Source organism: Macaca fascicularis, chromosome 8 (genome assembly GCF_037993035.2).
Source record: "Macaca fascicularis isolate 582-1 chromosome 8, T2T-MFA8v1.1".
In the NCBI taxonomy this organism is placed as follows: domain Eukaryota; kingdom Metazoa; phylum Chordata; class Mammalia; order Primates; family Cercopithecidae; genus Macaca; species Macaca fascicularis.
In genome coordinates this window covers 137504875-137524106 of record NC_088382.1, presented here as the reverse complement: position 1 = coordinate 137524106, position 19232 = coordinate 137504875, and the positions used below count along the sequence as shown (strand labels likewise).

Here is a 19232-nt window from a genome sequence, read left to right as displayed (position 1 = left end):
GGGTCCCTTCTGACTCTGAAGATTCCAAACGATGAATCTAGCCAGCCATACGCCACCAGCCCGAGAAGCTAAAGTGCAGGTTGGCTGAACTCAACGCTGGGGAATCATCAGGTCTGGTATACTCCACTAATGAGAACAACTGATTTTTATGAGAAATCACCAGGATTAGGCACCAGGTCACGCAATCTAGAGGCAGCACTTTGTTCAACCTTCCCAATCCCCTTAGGAATTAGGGACTATTATTATTACTATTCCCCTTTTACAGAAAACAAAACCAAGATCCAGAGGCCAAGCAACTTGCCCAAGGTTACTGGCAAGTGGTAGGTAAGCAGGATAGGCTGGGTGTGGTAGTAGCTCATGCCTATAATCCCAGCCCTTTGGAAGGCCGAGGAGGGGGGATTGTTTGAGCCAAGGAGTTCAAGACTGGCCTGAGCAACATAACAAGATCTCATCTCTACTATCAAAAATTAAAAATTAAAAAAAAAGCTGGGCATGGTGACACACTCCTGTATTCCCAGCAACTGAGGAGGCTAATACAAGAGAACCCACTGAGCCCAGGAATTTGAGGCTGCAGTTAGCCATGATTGTGTGACTGCACTGCAGCTTGGGCAACAGAGTAAGACCCCATCTCAAAAAATAAATAAATAAATAATGAATAAAGAGGATACAAATGCACTTTTCTCATGCTCAGCATTTTAGAGGACACCCATGTAGCAGAGGAAGAGATGTAAGCCACATGAAGAAGTTATGTGCTGAGCAAGCTTGGGTGACGCTGCAAGGAACATATAGCTAGCGACATATGTCAGATGCAGAACCTAAGCCCTTTGGTTTTGTATTCACATCCCATGCTTTTGATTTCCATCCCGAAAGCATCCCAAAAATGTAACATGGTCGTACCCCACTTAGCAGCCAGAGTTCTGAAGTAGAGGTCATCATTTACTCTTTTTTACTCATGAGGAAATAAGGTAAACAGAAATTAGGTAACTTCCCAAAGTTCTCCTTGGTAAGACTGACCCTCAGCGATTGGTGGTCAGGCTCAGGCCAGGATTCTTTCCACTCGGTCACAGCAGATCTCAGGACACAGACTTCCATGGCGCCCCTTCAAAGCTGCTCTCATTTTCCACGCAGCAAACTGTGCTATTTAAATCAAACTCAAAATGATAGTAAAAAATAGTGACAAATGCTGAAGAATTATTCCCTTCACCTCAACAAGACCCAAGTCTCGCTGGCCTCAGAAACCCAATTTCACAAGAAAGCAACTCCATGGAGGAAAAATATTTGGTATAATTTTGTGACTGTAACTTGGTGTAACCAAAGGGGGAAACAACTGAACAACATGCATTGAGAGCCTTAAAAATATCTAGAACCTTTGACTTGATAATTCTTACAGAAATCTGTCCTATAGGTTTCTGCACATGGCACACATGCAAAGACATACACACCAAAACACTCATCTCAACGTTACGTAAAAGAGGAAAATACATACAATTTTTTGTTTTGTTTTGTTTTGTTTGTTTGTTTTGAGATAGTGTCTGGCTCTGTCACCCAGGCTGAAGTGCAGTGCATGATCTCGACTCACTGCAACCTCCGCCTCCTGGGTTCAAATGATTCTCCAGCCTTGGCTTTCCGAGCAGCTGGGATTACAGGCATGCACCACCACACCTGGCTAATTTTTGTATTTTGAGTAGAGACGCGGTTTCACCATGTTGCCCAAGCTGGTCTCAAACTCCTGACCTCAAGTGTTCCACCCACCTCGGCCTCCCAAAGTGCTGGAATTACAGGCAAGAGGCTTCATGTCCGGCCACCTTAAATATTCTTTTTTTTTTTTTTTTTTTTTTTTTTTTGAGGCGGAGTCTCGCTCTGTCGCCCAGGCTGGAGTGCAGTGGCCGGATCTCAGCTCACTGCAAGCTCCGCCTCCCAGGTTTACGCCATTCTCCTGCCTCAGCCTCCCGAGTAGCTGGGACTACAGGCGCCCGCCACCTCGCCCGGCTAGATTTTTTTTTTGTATTTTTTAGTAGAGACGGGGTTTCACCGCGTTAGCCAGGATGGTCTCGATCTCCTGACCTCGTGATCCACCCGTCTCGGCCTCCCAAAGTGCTGGGATTACAGGCTTGAGCCACCGCGCCCGGCCAAATATTCTTAATACCTAATAGTACAGATAAAATTGGGAGAAAGACAAGCTATAATTGCAATAGGATGTTATAACATTATATTACATTAAAAATGATACCAAAAGCTTGCTCTTTACAACACATGGAAACACTAATACTACATTTAGGAGAAAAATCCAGTAAACTTGTTGACATTACATGATTTCAAGTTTGAAAGAAATATGCAAAGAAAAAAACAAAAATGCAGCAATTGTGTTAACACGACTTATTTTCTTCCTTATACTCTTAACATTTCCCACATTTTCTACAAAGAAAAATCTCATAAATAGAAGCATTATTTGAAAGAAATGATGACCCACGCTCCTGGATAAAAAAATAAAATTTAAGAGCAACCTGGGAGTGGTGGCTTATGTCTGTAATCCCAACACTTCAGGAGGCTAAGGTAGGCAGATCACCTGAGCCCAGGAGTTTGAGATTAGCCTGGGACACATCGGGCTGGAGGGGCCCCAAGGGAGGGGCCTGAGGAACAGGCACCACCTGTTCAGCCTTCATAATCACTTTAGGAATTTAGACTGTTAATTTTTATTCCCATTTTACAGTAAAAGAAGCTGCCTAAGAGTTTAAAATGCAACTACTCTTAGGATGAAGCCAGATAGTTCCTTTTTTTTTTTTTTTTTTTTTTGAGACAGGGTCTCACTCTGTCACCCAGGCTGGAATGCAGTGGTGCAATTACAGCTCACTGCAGCCTCAAACTCCTGGGCTAGAGCATTCCTCTCACCTTAGCTAGGACCACAGGCGCACTCCACCATGTCTGGTTAATTTTTTCATGTTTTGTAGAGACAAGCTCTTGCTTTGTCACCCAACCAGAAGCCAGGTTGGTGTTGAACTCCTGGGCTCAAGAGATCCTCCCGCCTCAGCCTCCTGAACTACTGGGATTACAGGCGTGAGCCACCTCGCCCAGCCTCAGATAGTCCCTTAAAGGGCAATTAGAAAGCTGAGGGCAAAGACAGAGCTGGACACACAGGACATGTGATCAAAGCCGACTGCTTCGATGGGCAGTGAAGGCCATTGAGAAGCCTCCTAATGTAAACACTGTTCATCCGTTTATCAATTGTTGGAATTAATCTTGCAGATAAAGCACAGGAGTCTTCAGTGTGGGCGTGGGAGGGAGTATAAATGTTCCACACTTTGCCAGTGGGAAAATGGGAAGTACAAGTGGCGAGAGTGGGCGTACTGGTCTTTCTGCCTCCCCCAGTGTGAGTCCCAGGACATTGCTGAGGGTCCAGAAGTCTAAGTTAACTGAGAAGGAGCAACATGAGCTTATTCTTTAGAGGTACTGACCTGTCTCTGATTCACTCTGGGAAATAGGGCTAAGGACAGGCAGGAAGAGGGCAGGGGAATCTGGATTTTCCGTGAAAGCCTTACCCATTTGATGTTAAATATATGCATGTGCTATTTCAATTAAAAACCTAATTCTTTCAAAAAGATATCAGACCCAGAATTTAAGCATATCAAAAGCGGGAGTTTCATATTTTAAGCTCCTATCCTTCTCTTTGATACGGTTAAAAAGCTCTGCATCCTAATGAAGTCGGCTGTCAGTAGGATGGGCTGGCAGCCACAGCGTAAAGCCTCCCCAAAAACCTGACCCAAGAATCTACATCCCCATCGAGCAGAAGCCAGCTTTAGGTATGCACCATTCCAAGTGTCTTTCTCATGCAGATAAACTGGGAAGGGATTACAGGTGTGAGATCATAGCATACTTGCCCCTTTCAGTATAAAGACTTTTGAACTGTAACAACAACAATGAAAAATACACTACTTGAGCTTTGGAAATAGCAATCTTTCTTCTCTTGATCTTCTTGCCAAAGACTCTTGCTTTCCTTCCAAGACAACCTCCTCAAAGCAGTTACAATGATCTGATCATGAAATCCTATCATGTCACTCCCTGGCTCAAAATCCTTCTTGGCTCTCCGTGGGTTACAGGACAAAATTTACACCCAGCTGCTGGCCCCTTTTAGCTTGGGTTCATTTCCCACTTGCCACATTGCAGTTTCCTCAGGCAAACTGAGTTTCCACAGTTTCACTCATCACAACCTTGCAGGTGCTGTTGCTCTTGCCCACAATGTCCTCCTTATCTCTGGCCAGCCCAACAGACTCAGCATTTCTGCTTCCAAGATTCATCTCAAGTCCTGCCTCAGTGGGAATGCCCCCTGATTTGTCCCGATGGACTTACCCCTCTAATAATCATTGCATTGAATTTTCTTTCTTTCTCTCTCTCTCTCTCTCTCCCTCTCTTTCTCTCTCTCTTTCTTTCTTTCCTGAGACAGAGTTCTGCTCTGTGGCCCAGACTGGAGTGTAGTAGTATGATCTCAGTTCACTGCAATCTCCACCTCCCATGTTCAAGCAATTCTTGTGCCTCAGCCTCCCAAGTAGCTGGGACTACAGTCGCTCACCACCACGTCTGGCTAACTTTTGTATTTTTAGTAGAGATGATCACTGATCTTAGCTAATAACTGCACAGTTTTTTTCATGTTACACAAGACAAAAATACTGTCTCTAGCTCTCAAAACGTGCTCCCAGTTGAAAGTATGAGAAACTGAGGCTCAGGCTGGGCGCAGTGGCTCATGTCTCTAATCTCAACACTTTGGGAGGCCAAGGCGGGCAGATCACTTGAGGCCAGGAGTTTAAGACCAGCCTGGCCAACATGGTAAAACCCCATCTCTACTAAAAATACAAAAATTAGCCGGGCGTGGTGGTGCACGTCTGTAATCTAGCTACTCGGGAGGCTGAGGCACTGAGGCACGAGAACCACTTGCACCTGGGAGGCGGAGGTTGCAGTGAGCCAAGATTGTGGACTACATTACAGCCTGGGCAACAGAGCAGGACTGCATCTCAAAAAAAAAAAAAAAAAGAAAACCTGAGACTCAGAGAGGTCAACTGCTCAGCCCAAAGTCACACAGTCAGCAGGGACCAGACTTAGGCCTCCCTACCTGCAAATATAGTTCACTGGTCTTCAGTTACTACTTGCTAATTCTTCACCCAAGCACCCTAGGAAATGGGTACCTCCTTCCCTCAAGGGAGATACTACACCTCCCCTTGGCATCCCAGGCACATTGTTGAAATTTAATGAACCATTCTATTCATCAGCTTTTAAAGAGATCCCATCATGCATCCTGCTCTGATTACTGAGCAGAGGAACATCTGGAAGTTTAAACCACTCAACAGCTGGGCAACATTTTTATCCTTAAAAGCATAATTTATTACCCCAACAATGAAAACCATATTTGTCAATTTGGGGAGAAGGGTGTGCAACTTTGCAGCTATCAGTTTCTGGGCTGGGACGGGTGTATGTTTGCCCTTGGCCCCGTGACCTACTGGAGTAAACAGAATGAGCCTGCTGCTAATCCACTCTTGATGATTAAACTCCCAACCCACACAGAGGCAACCCTTCCCTATTGCAGATCAGGTCTGTGGGAGGGCTGCACGGCGGGCCTTGAACCCGTACTTCTCTTCCAGGCTCAGCAGATGCATCCCAAGCAAGCTGAACTGGGTGCAGGGCAAGTCGCACGGGAGCATCTCCACAAAAAGTAGAGTTCCAAACTCCAAATGCTTGACCCCACCCTTAGAATCATCTCAATCCAGTGACATTCCACAGAGATGAAAGAATGCGAATGATCCTTGACGATGCCAGATGAGACTCGATAGAATCTGCGGTGCAAAAGAAAGAGACAGCCACCTTCTAATTCCACCTCCACATTTCTTAGAGATTAATGATGAGGGTGAACTACTTGGCAAAGGAATCCTTTCCAATGTTAAGAGTCTATATGATTCCAGGAAAATCCAAAGCAGTATTGGGTCCTACCTATTTAATATGTACCCCAGGAACTCTGGCACAGGTAACCTTGAAAGGCATCCTCAACTGCTCTGCTCTGAGTTCCTGAGGGCTGGGTAGCCTGCGGGTGCCATTAGCAGACTTATCTCCCCAGGCTCTTCCGCATTGCATGTCTCAACCAACCTACCTGGAACCCTGGAGGAAGAGATCACCTCTAGACAGGAGAGCATACCAGTTAGGACACATAGAGGGTCTTTCAAATCCCGGTATGCCCTGCTACTGGTTAGCTGTAAACCTTGGGAAGACACTTAGCTCTCTGCCTCAGTTTCTCCATCTGTACAACAGAGAAATTACTATGGATCAACCACTGCAACTGTTGTGAAGATTAAGTATACAGGTTGAATACAGATGCAGAGTGCTCAGAGCAAAGCCTGGTGACAGAGCTATCTACAAGCTCACTAACAGACAAGGAAAGCAAGATCCAAGAGGAGGCCAGTGACCAGCCTCATTTTGCAGACATGGGGCTCACACTTGGATCCCAGGACTCCACAGCTGGGAAGAGAAAACCCAAAGTGACGTGTACCATGAGCTTCTACAACTGTAAAGCACCCTTGCTCCTTCAATGACGATTTACCGAGCACTGATTTTGCTATAGCCCCAGTACCAGTGTGCCTACCCTGGGGCTCACAAGCCAATTACAGAGCAACTAGCGCTCCAGCAGGGACCACATAACAAGAGCCCATCTATACTAAAAATAAAACAAATTGGCTGGGAGTGGTAGCACATACCTGCAAGTCCCAGCTACTCGGGAGGCTGAGGCAGGAGCATCCCTTGAGCCTGGGAGATAGAGGCTGTTGTGAGCTATGATCATGCCACTGCCCTCCAGCCTAGGCGACAGAGTGAGAAAGACAGAGAGAATAACCAGCACTTATTGAGCACCTACAACATGCCAGCTCTGGGAAAGCCTACGTTCACGTCATTCTACTCTCACAACAAGGTAAGGATCTAGCGAGTACTATTTATTTTCTAGTTTTACAGATGAGGACATGGAGGTTCTAGAGGGTAAGTAACTTGCTGAGATCTCAGAGTTTTGAAGCGGAAGACGGGGAATTCAAATCAACGCTGCTGGAACTGCAGAGCGCACCCTTATCCATTATGCATGACTGCCTTCCAACAGATGTCAGCAATTTTTTGTGGCTTCTGGTGGTCTCTCACCGAATATCTGAATAACACAGAACGCCAGCAGAGCCCTCATTTATAAAAAGCCCAGGCGCTGAGCCTGACGTAATACATGAATGAATAAATCCTGCTGATGAACCAGGTCCCTCTCCTGCAAGAGAGACCTGCCTGCTCTCCCTTCTTACAATCTGGGTCTCAAGTGTGGATAGAATGTCAGGCAGGGGGCAGCACAGGAATTAACAGCTATTGATTCCTCATTGAGATATCCGGAGCAGGGTGGGGCCTCTTGGGAGCCCCTTCTATTCAGTTGCGATATTTTTCTGTTTTTGAAAGGCTTATCTTGGCAGGGAGGTATCCAAGCTCAAGGGGCCAGAAAGCACACGTCTACTGGAGGAGGCCCCAACAGGCCTACATTTCAAGCCCAAAATGGGAAGCCCGGAAGGAAGTGGGGTGAAATCCCACCTGGGTAAGTCAAGATCACCTTGAGGAAAGCCACAATCCAGCCGGACTATGATCCTGCCTGGCGTCTTTGGCCCATGTTGAGGGGAAGTAAACTGGGCCCAGGTTGTTTCCCTTCTGCTACTTACTGCCCCTCTCCTGGGCGTCAGTTCTGCCTCCGCAAGTGTAACTGATCTTTAAACACCAACAGGAACAAGGCAAACAGCAGGGAGCACTTACTCTGTGTTTATTATTTCCAGGCTGTGAGTTAATCTCTGTGCACGCTGTATCTTTCTCTCTCTCTTTTATTTTTTCTGAGACAAGGTGTCACTCTGTTGCAGCTCACTGCAGCATCGACCTCCCAGACTCAAGCAATTATCCCGTCTCAGCCTCTGGTAGCTGGGACTGCAGGCACATGCCACCACACCCAGCTAATTTTTTTTGTATTTTTCATTTTTGTAGAGACAGGGTCCAACTATGTTGCCCGGGCTGGTCTCCAACTCCTGAGCTCAAGTGATTCTCCTACCTCAGCCTCCCAAAGTGCTAGAATTACAGGCATGAGACACCATGCCAGGCCTCTATCTTATTTAACCCTTAGGAAAATACAGACTCAATTCACAGACGGGGAAACTACTGAGGTAGAGAGATTTTTAAGTTCATGGCATAATAAACTAAGTAGCCAGGCATGGTGGCTCACGCCTGTAATCCCAGCACTTTGGGAGGCCGAGGTGGGAGGATCACGAGGTCAGGAGATCGAGACCATCCTGGCTAACACAGTGAAACCCCGTCTCTACTAAAAATACAAAAAATTAGGCAGGCGTGGTGGCAGGCACCTGTAGTCCCAGCTACTCCAGAGGCTGAGGCAGGAGAATGGTGTGAACCTGGGAGGTAGAGCTTGCAGTGAGCCAAGATCATGCCACTGCACTCCAGCCTGGGCAATAGAGCAAGACTCTGTCTCAAATAAAATAAAAATAAATAAATAAATAAATAAATAAATAAATAAATAAATAAATAAACTAAGTAATAAAATGAGGCAAAGGCCCAGAAGGTCTATGTCCCTCCTGTTCCAGAACAGCACTCTCAACCATCACACCAGGGGCATTTCTTTTGAGATGACTGATGAAGGTGAACTGCTTGGCCAAAGAAGTCCATTCAAAATTTGAGAGTCTACAATCCTAGGAAAATTCAACAGCAGTACTGGGTCCTAGCTATATACCCCGGAAATTCTGGCATAGGCAACCAGATGTGTGAAATGCCCACAGCACCACTGTTTGTATCGGGAGGGGGTGGGGGGACACCTGCAAACAACTCACATGTCCTTGGAGAACAGATCAATCAACTGTGGTCAGTCCACACAATGGAACAGATTATCACAGTGAAAAATAAGCTACAGCAGCAGGCATCAGCAAAGACTTACCAACATGATGCAGAGCGGCAAGGAAGCTACAGGCAGCATGGAATTTCTGTAAAGCTCTTAAAAAAGTAAAGGAAACACCACAGTATTTAAGAATACAAACAGGAGGCCACAGGGTGGATCACTTGAGGTCAGGTGATCGAGACCAGCCTGGCCAACATGGTGAAACCTCGTCTCTACTAAAAATCAAAAATTAGCCAGGCATGGTGGCAAGCGCCTGTAATCTCAGCTACTCAGGAGGCTGAGGCAGGAGAATTGCTTGAACCTGGGAGGTAGAGGTTACAGTGAGCCGAGATCATGCCATTGCACTCCATCCTGGGTGACAAGAGCAAAACACCGTCTCAAAAAAAAAAAGAAAAAAGAATACGCATTTTTTTTTTTCATCCGTGACATGATAAACATCAGCATTCAAGATAGGAGTTGGCCTGGCACAGCGGCTCACTCCTGTAATCTCAGCACTTTGAGAGGCCGAGATAAGAGGATCTCTTGAGCCCAGGAGTTCGAGACCAGCCTGGGTAACGTAGCGAGATCCTATCTCAACAAAAAGAAAATCAGGGCCACCAATGAGGGAGAATGCTCGGGGGGCAGGCCCGGGAGAAAACTGAAAAGAAGATGGAGTTGGAGTCAACCATCAGTGTTCATAGTTTGGATCCTAGGCAGGGTGGAGAGGTCATGGGTATTTATTTACCATTATGCTTCCCAACTGGCCTGTAGGTGACAACTATAATTTTGTTTGTTTGCTTGTTTTGAGACGGAGTTTCCCTCTGTTGCTTAGGCTGGAGTGCAGTGGTGTGATCTCAGCTCACCACAACCTCTGCCTCCCAGGTTCAAGCGATTCTCCTGCCTCAGCCTGCTGAGTAGCTAGAACTACAGGCACGCATCACCATGCCCAGCTAATTTTTGTATTTTTAGTAGAGACGGCGTTTCAGTATGTTGGCCAGGCTGGTCTCGAACTCCTGAACTCATTATCTACCCAACTTGGCCTCCCAAAATGCTGGGATTACAGGCGTGAGCCACCACACCCAGCCTTACATCTACACTTTTGTAGGTATTAATAGTGTATAATGGTCTTCAGGTTGAAGCTACATTAAATTCATTCACCAATTCTGTCGCACCCAAATTATTTGCTGGCCATTTATGTTGTGAGCAGCACGACATAAATGATGCGATAGATTACTGGAAGATGATTCAATATGTTGGGATTTTTTGGTGGGTACCCTGTGCCTCCTCTGTCCCCATGAATTTCTGCCAGGCCCACCAGAGCTGGGTGCTCCCTTCCATATTTGCAAAGTGGAAAAGCAGCATCCACCTGATCATCAAGCTGCTGAAAGCACTGAGAAGAACTCATGTAAAAGCTGAAGTCATCCTCAGCACAGGGCCAAGACTCTGGGAGCAGCAAAGCCATGTGGTCAAGATCTAGGCTCTGACACTTCTGGTTGAATGTCCTTGGCTGAATTTCTTAAAATGTCTGTGCCTCACACCAAAGCACAGGCAATAAAAGAAAGAGTTAAATGGGAATGAATTTAAAAAATCATTCAGCCTTAACAAGGCATAAAATTGTGACACAGGCTACAATGTAGATATACCTTTGAAAGATTACACTAAGGCGGGGCACGGTGGTTCATGCCTGTAATCCCAGAATTTAGGGAGGCCGAGGCGGGTGGATCACCTGAGGTCAGGAGTTTGAGACTAACCTGGCCAACATGGCGAAGCCCCGTCTCTACTAAAAAATACAAAAATTAGCCAGGCATGGTGGTGCACGCCTGTAATCCCAACTACTAGGGAGGCTGAGGCAGGAGAATCTCTTGAACTGGGGAGGCAGAGGTTGTGGTGAACTGAAATTGTGCCACTGCACTCCAGCCTGGGCAACAGAACAAGACTCTGTCTCAAAAAAAAAAAAAAAAGGAATGAGCCAGTCACAAAAGGACAAATACTATGATTCCACTTATATGGATGCTTAGGATAGTCGGACGCATAGAAACTGTGGATACCAGGGGATGAGGGGAGGGCGGGGGAGAGTAAGTGTTTAATGAGTGCAGAGTTTCAGTTTGGAATGATGAAAAATGTTCCGGAGATGGTTAGATTAGTGGTGATGGTTACACAACAATACGAATGGCCTTAATGCCACTGAATTGCACAGTTAGAAATGGTTACAATGGCAAATTTTATTATGTAAATTTTACCACAGTAAAAACATTTTACACATAAAAATTAAAAAGAAACTGTCTGTGCCTTGATCCCCACATCTGTAAAACGAGGATGGTGATCCTACAGTCCCCTCAAAGGTTTGCTAGGGAGATTAAATTAGCCAAACCTGCAGAGCAGTTAGTGCACTGCCCAGCATGCAGCAGGAGCTAAATAAATGAGAGTAAATTAGGAGATGCCCAGCGTGCAGCCAGAACTGCTCATGAAGACTCAACTCAGCCCCTCCCGAGCTGGGGAAGAAATAAAGACAGGGACGCATGAAAGGCTGGCTTACTCAAGCCGACTTCACACAGAAACCCTCCCTGGCTGATGCGTCAGGCAGGCTCCTGGATTCTGGAGAGGCCCAGAGATGGCCCAGGTGTCTCCACCTACTCAGCTTCTCCCAGGAACCCTTAAGCTCTTTACTTGGGAATAATACGGAAGGTGCTGTAGAGGGAGGATGGAGATCTTCCCCACCGGGCAATCTCCTCTCTCAGGTCCACTTTCACCAGCTGTCTGGATAAAAGAAAACTCTAGATTTAGGACAACTGAAAGTGCAAAAAAAAATTCCCATCTGTAGCAGGGGGCAGTGGTTCATGCCTGTAATCCCAGCACTTTGGGAGGCCAAGGCGGGTGGATTATCTGAGATCAGGAGTTCGAGACCAGCCTGGCCAACATGGCGAAACCCCGTCTCCATTAAAAATACAAAAATTAGCTGGACTTTGTAGCAGGCGCCGGTAATCCCAGCTACTTAGAAGGATGAGACAGAAGAATTGGTTTGAACCTGGAAGGCGGAGGTTGCAGTGAGCCAAGACTGTGAGATTGCACTCCAGCCTGGGTCTGCCTCTCGTTACCATGTGGTCTGCATCACCACCCTCCTGTTTACCTTTGGTTTGGGGGTGACCATGTTTTTGTTAAAGGAATCAGAGGTGAGGTGTGCAGCAACTCGTTTAATTTTCTTGAATACCCAAACACACGGGGACCATTTGTATTCTCATTTTACAGATGAGGGAACTGAGGCACCGGGATCTGAAACCCACACAGCTACTTGGCAGCAGGGCTGAGGTTCAAGCCACATGGTCTGTTGTTAGAGTGGGAGGAGACAAAAGCTGACATGGGCCAGGGACAGCAGGAGAATCCTTGACTGATGTGGTCACTGTCACTCACGTGGCCTAAAGCAGAGCTGGGTCTAGGGGAGGCATTTACAAATACAACCAGGAGGGCAGATGATGTTTGCACACTTTTTTTAGTTCAGAAATCAGAGCCAGAGAGCAGGAGAAGACACTGGGCAAGAGACCTAGAAGTTTCCTCTCCATGGAATCCTGGGATCAAACTGTTCCTCTCCTCGCCCTGTCTTCCCACCACCATGACATCTATCTATCTATCTATCTATCTATCTCTATATATGTTTTATATTACATATCATATATAATATGTTATTATATATGTCTATACATAATATATAGATAATATATGTCTTATATATAATATATGTGTATGTATATATGTAATAATATATGTCTATATAAAATAATATGTTATATAATATATTTAATAATATATAATGTTATATACAATAATATATAACATATATTATATTATATATTATATGTATATATACATGTTATTGTTATATAACATATGTTATAACATGTTTTTATGTTATATAATATTATATATACTATATATTATAATTGTATAATATATTATATAATTATATATAATTATATATTATATTATATTATATATTATATACATATAATATATACATATATTGTGTTATATACATATAATATATAGTATAGTATATATAAATATATTATATATAACATATACACTGTTATATAACATATACTATATATTATGCATAGATATATTATATATAATATATAACATATTATTATATATGATATATTATATATTATAGATAGATAGATGTCATGGTGGTGGGAAGACAGGGGGAGGAGAGGAACAGTTTGGTCCCAGGATCCCATGGAGAGGAAACTTTATATAAATATATATATAAACATTTTGTGTGTGTGTGTGTGTGTGTGTATATAATATGTATATATATATTTTTTGAGACAGAGTCTCACTCTGTTGCCCAGGCTGGAGTGCACTGGCAAGATCTCAGCTCACTGCATGCTCCACCTCCCAGGCTCAGGCAATTCTCCTGCCTCAGCCTCCCAAGTAGCTGAAATTACAGGCGCCCACCACCACACCCAGCTAATTTTTGCATTTTTAGTAGAGATGGGGTTTCACCACGTTGGCCAGGTTGGTCTCGAACTGCTGACCTCAGGTGATCCGCCCACCTCAGCCTCCCAAAGTGCTGGGATTACAAGTGTGAGCACTGTGCCCAGATATCTACATATAATTTTAAAAGGTTTTTACGACACAGGAAAAAGAAAAACAAACTCGTAAGCTTTTTATCTGTAACTCACAGCAACTGAGACAAGTACTGCTTTAATTTTTCCTCTTTTCCATCTCAGTCTCTAGCCAGAGATTTTCAATAACCAGACACTTGACATTAAGATAGGTATAATCTGCAGCCAAAATCAAATGCCCTGCCCTTTTGGGGTGGCAAGAGGGGTGAGAATAGGGAAGTTGAGGTGGAAATAAAGAAAAATTTTACCTAGGGGAAACAGTTTATCCTTCCAGGTTGACTGAGGTTCCAGACCCAGTCTTTGCACTGTGACCTAGGTTCCGACCCAGGTTTCAATAACGGTGAACTTGGGTAAGTCAGTTAACCTCTCTGAACCTCATTTTGTCCCATCTGAAAAAATTGGGTTGAAAATGTTTCCTACCCAGTACTAGTCATTCACTAAGCAGTAAACGAGATAATGCACCCATCACACAGTGGGTTCTCGCCAGATGTAAGCTGCTATAAATAATTACTATTACTATTTATTACTATTATTATTACTATTACTATTACTGCAAATCTTCACCATCAGTCAGAGGTAGGAATTAGCGGTTCCCATGCAGAGATAAGAACCAGGGACTCACAGCCCCTCTGTAACAGGCAAACCCAACTCCTCCTATGCTCCACCCCCCAGCCCTGTCCATCAACCCTATCTGCTCACTTCTCCTAGAAACAGCTCCCACACCTCAGTCAGCCTGCCTCCCTGGAGGACTTGCCTACGACACCTCCTCTAGGAAGGCTTCCCATCAGCTGCTTCCTTCCTGGAGCTCCAGCATCACCCTGTCCATCTCTGGGAGGACCAGTAACTCACCCTGGCATTGTGGTCATGTGAAAATCACACATTTGCCTCCTTGCACTAGATTCCGAGGGCTCTCCAAGCTCTTCTCGGCTACATAGCTGCAAGCCTCACACTGTCCTGCATGTGAGATACTCAGTAAATGGTACAAGACTGAATGTTTATGAATCACATGAATTAATACAGGAAAAGTTCAAACCCGCACGAAGTTAGGGCTTAATATCTATATAATGCCATTTTATTATAGCTATTAGTAGTATTAAATAACATTACTCCAAATTGTACCTATATTAATGCTGTATTATCATCGTCGATGCTCTTTCTCTTGCTCTGCGTCTCCCAAATGCATGGACTGGCTCTTGTAGACTATAAAAACTATAGTTCCTCTTGTTTGTTCCCTGTGAGAGCCTGACACAGTTCCAAGGGCATATTAAGCTTCTATAATTCCCATCCAGGGCCTTACTGAGTTTTTCCAGAAACACAACAAGACAGGAAATGCTGCACAAAATGGGGTGGACTGAAACTTTTTTTGTCATGATAGCAGACTTTTTTTCCTTCCTTCTTTCTTTTCTTCCCTCCTTTCCTCCCTTCCCTCCACTTTCCTACCTTCCTCCCTTCCCTCCCTTCCCTTCCTTCCTTCCCTCCTTCCTTCCCCTTCCTTCCTTCCTTCCTTCCCGTCTCCCTTTCTTTCTTTCTTTTCTTCCTTCTTTCCCTCTCTCTCTCCTTTTCTTTCTTTTCTTTTTTTGACAAGGTCTTGTTCTGACTGGAGTACAGTGGTGGGAATATAGGTCACTGCAGCCTCAACCTCCCATGCTCTGTCGATCCTCCAGCCTTGGCCTCCTGGGACTACAGGTGCATGCCACTGGCTAATTTAAAAAAAAAAAAATTTTTTTTTTTTTTGTAGAGATGAAGTCTCATTATGTTGCCCAGGCTGGTTTCCAATTCCTCCCATCTCAGCCTCCCAAAGTGCTGGGACTACAACAGGCAAAAGCTACCATGCCCAGTCTTTCACTTCATTCCTTCCTTTTCACTTTTTCACTTCCTTCCTTCCTTCCTTCCTTCCTGCCTTCCTGCCTTTCTTCCTTCCTCCATCCCTCTCTCCCTGCCTCGCTCCTCCTCTCCCTGCCTCCCCTCCCTCCCCTCCTCTCCCCTCCCTTTCCCTTCCTTTCCTTTCCTTTTCTTTTCTTTTCTGACAAGGTCTCACGCTGTCACCCAGGCTGGAGTGCAGTGGTGCAACTACAGCTTACTGCAGCCTAGAAACCTCATAGGCTCAAGTGATCCTCCCGCCTCAGCCTCCCAAAGTGCTGGGATTACAGGCATGAGCCGCCATGCCTGAAGGTTCTTTTCTTTTCTTTTTTTTTTTTTTTTTTTTTGAGACGGAGTCTCGCTTTGTCGCCCAGGCTGGAGTGCAGTGGCCGGATCTCAGCTCACTGCAAGCTCCGCCTCCCGGGTTTACGCCATTCTCCTGCCTCAGCCTCCCGAGTAGCTGGGACTACAGGCGCCCACCACCTCGCCCGGCTAGTTTTTTGTATTTTTAGTAGAGACGGGGTTTCACCATATTAGCCAGGATGGTCTCGATCTCCTGACCTCGTGATTCGCCCGTCTCGGCCTCCCAAAGTGCTGGGATTACAGGCTTGAGCCACCGCGCCCGGCCGAAGGTTCTTTTCTTTAAGCAATTCTGCTGTAACTGTTCACTGCAATTGAAGGTAAATCTGAAAATCATGCTTGTTCCCCTGATGGAAATCAGCAATGGCTTACCAGCAGAGAGGGCAAAACTCAGTGAGCTACCGGAAACCACTATTGCTTAATAACAGCCGACCCCATATTATGGAGCCCTGTGTTAACCGGCAGGATACAAAAGAACTGGCAGAAAAAACAAACAAACAAACAAAACCCAACATATGTTGAGGGGACGGAGAGAGAAAGGAAAAAGGAAAAGAACTGAAGAACAGGGTTATCTAGTATCTAAGGAATGATGACTTTTCCAGGCACATACAGACTATCACTAAAGTATGTAAGGAACTGAAGCAATTCAGAATAGCATTACATACAAACAGTTCTAAGGGAAAAATGTTAACGCCCTGTGAGCGGGGAGGTGCTTGCTCGGTCTAGCATTCAAGTCAATAACCACTAATTAGGGAGCACCCACTGTGACATGCCAGCTCCCTGCTGGGCGCTGGAGGAATGGAAAGGAAAGACATGAAATGCCTGAGGGAGCTTGTGCAATGGGTTAGAGGCACCTATAACCAAGGAGTTGCAAACTGCTGGCCCCGGGGGGCCACACGTGGCCCACAAGCATTTGGTTTGGCCTATGAATGTTCCTTTAAAAACCTAACTGAAAACATTTAAAACTCAGGAGAGTTTGTATTTTAAAAGGCTTCTCTTTTAAAAGTGGAAGCTCTGGCAACACTGGGTCTATCTTTTGGCACGAGGAAAGAAAGGAGACCAGGGGAAGAGGGAGCTGGAATCTAACAGCAGCCTCTATTAACATCTAGCAACCCCTTTCTCTAACAGTATCTCTCTGATAACACCTAGAAGAGGGACCCGCTGGTTTGCCAATCCGGACACTTCTTTTTTTTTTTTTTTTTTTTTGAGACGGAGTCTCGCTCTGCCGCCCAGGCTGGAGTGCAGTGGCCGGATCTCAGCTCACTGCAAGCTGCGCCTCCCGGGTTTACGCCATTCTCCTGCCTCAGCCTCCTGAGTAGCTGGGACTACAGGCGCCCACCACATCGCCCGGCTAGTTTTTTGTATTTTTTTTAGTAGAGACGGGGTTTCACCGTGTTAGCCAGGATGGTCTCAATCTCCTGACCTCGTGATCCGCCCGTCTCGGCCTCCCAAAGTGCTGGGATTACAGGCGTGAGCCACCGCACCCAGCCGCCAATCTGGACACTTCTTACTGTATTTGATCAGGCCCACCTGGTGTGGTTGTACAATCTGTGCATCCCCCTGAACAGCTGAGTTTGGAACCCCTGACAGGAACCCACTGTGGAAACAAAATAGTAATACAACGGGGTGTGAGCTGTGAGAACTCACACACACAGTGCTGGGAGGGGATCAAACAGAAACGACACGCTGAGAACCAGTGTGAGGAGATGAGGGAATGCTTCCAGGAGGAGGTGACCCCTTAACGGAGTCATAAAGTATAAGTAGTAGTTCATTAGAAGAGAAAATGGGGAAAGAGACAAAATCCTGTCCCATTTCCCTGACTGGCTGATTCTCTCACTGTGTGAGACACAAACCTTTGAGAAGAATCTGCAGACACAAATCCTCTAAAGTCTGGAAGAATCATTTCATTCCAAGCCTTCAAAAATATTCACGCCCCACATTCACCTGCTGCCTCTGACCCCCACAATCATTATTTCTAACCCCAGGCAGTCCTGACAACCCTTATTTCTGACCCCAAGGCAGTGCTTTCCTCCACAGGGCGAAGGCACTCAGCCTTGGGACAGTGAGGGCCAGATTCCTAGCCCAGGGCCACCGTGCATTCAGCAATTCAATACTTGCTCACTGACAGCCTCTGACGCACAAGGCACTCAAGCTAATAATGGGAAGCCATTAAAAGCTTTTAAGTGGTTGCCTTTCAGGATCTACTTTGCCATTTGCAAAGCTCACTTGCTTGCAGGAGGGAGGTGCAGGATGCTCCTTAGCTTTTCCTTTTTAACGAGATCAGTATGCAGAGAATGTCTTCCTAATGGAGAAAGTATGTATGGAATTTCCAGAGTCATGAAAAGGAAGAGATATGGCCTTTGCAAGGTCTGGGGAGAGGAAAGAAGAGGGCTCAGGCCAGCCAGAAACTTAGCAAAGGCCAGGGGGTAGCCCCCCTGCCCCAGCATGCCCGAAGCCCCCTCCCGCTCCTCTGCCTTTCCAGAAGGCACACTTCTGGGGGACCATCTGTCCCAGGTGTTCTCGGGGAAGGCAGCCCTATAAATGGGGACAGACTGCAATGACCATAGGAAGGCCAGTCTGCCAGAGGAAGCCACTAGTCTCCACCGGCGGGGTCTGGCCAGGGCTTTTCACAGACGAAATGAAGTCTTTTGTTTAATGAAAAGCAATGTACCACATGGAGAGGAGATATATCTCTTCAAAATCTCTAAGTGCAAAGATTGGCTGACGTGATCCTAACGCTGCTTCTGGCCCAGTGGGATGAATCATGACCTAAGTGGGACTAAACCTATGGAACAAACTCAGTCACAATAAATGCCGGAAGGGAACTCTGCCTTCTTTAGCCACTCTCCTATAAATTCCTGGGGACTTTCCACACAGAGGACCTTTTCCTTTTCCCATTTCCTTTTGAAAAAATGGGAAAAGCCAAGCATCCCACCAGAGGGTAACTGACATACTCTCTACTACATTACCTAGAATGTTCCAAACAGACTCCAGGCTGGCAACCCCTTCTCTGGACAAATCTCTGGCAAAGGCACATCACTCTAACCTCATCCCTGCCCCAGCTCAAAACCTTCCATAGAACCGAGCATGATGGCTCACTCTTGTAATTCCAACACTTTGGGAGGCCAAGATGGGAGGATCGCTTAAAGTCAGGAGTTTTAAGCCTGGACAACAAGTGAGACCCTATCTTTATAAAAAAATTAAAAACAGGGCCGGGCGCGGTGGCTCACGCCTGTAATCCCAGCACTTTGGGAGGCCGAGATGGGCGGATCACGAGGTCAGGAGATCGAGACCATGCTGGCTAACACGGTGAAACCCCATCTCTACTAAAAAATACAAAAAATTAGCCGGGCGAGGTGGCGGGGGCCTGTAGTCCCAGCTACTCGGGAGGCTGAGGCAGGAGAATGGCGTGAACCCAGGAGGCGGAGCTTGCAGTGAGCGGAGATCCGGCCACTGCACTCCAGCCTGGG

General features: G+C 45.9%; 1 protein-coding gene and 1 long non-coding RNA gene across 2 annotated transcripts in view; one reads left to right on the top strand and one right to left on the bottom strand.

Annotated features, from left to right (window-relative positions):
• LOC107130694 (uncharacterized) overlaps positions 1-19232 on the bottom strand; it is a 309505-nt gene that overhangs the window by 267674 nt on the left and 22599 nt on the right. The gene's annotated exons all lie outside the window — the stretch shown is intronic.
• Positions 15015-17004, top strand: LOC141407465 (uncharacterized). The gene is made up of 2 exons (XR_012416640.1): positions 15015-15714; positions 16035-17004. It is a non-coding gene; the product is annotated as an uncharacterized lncRNA (long non-coding RNA).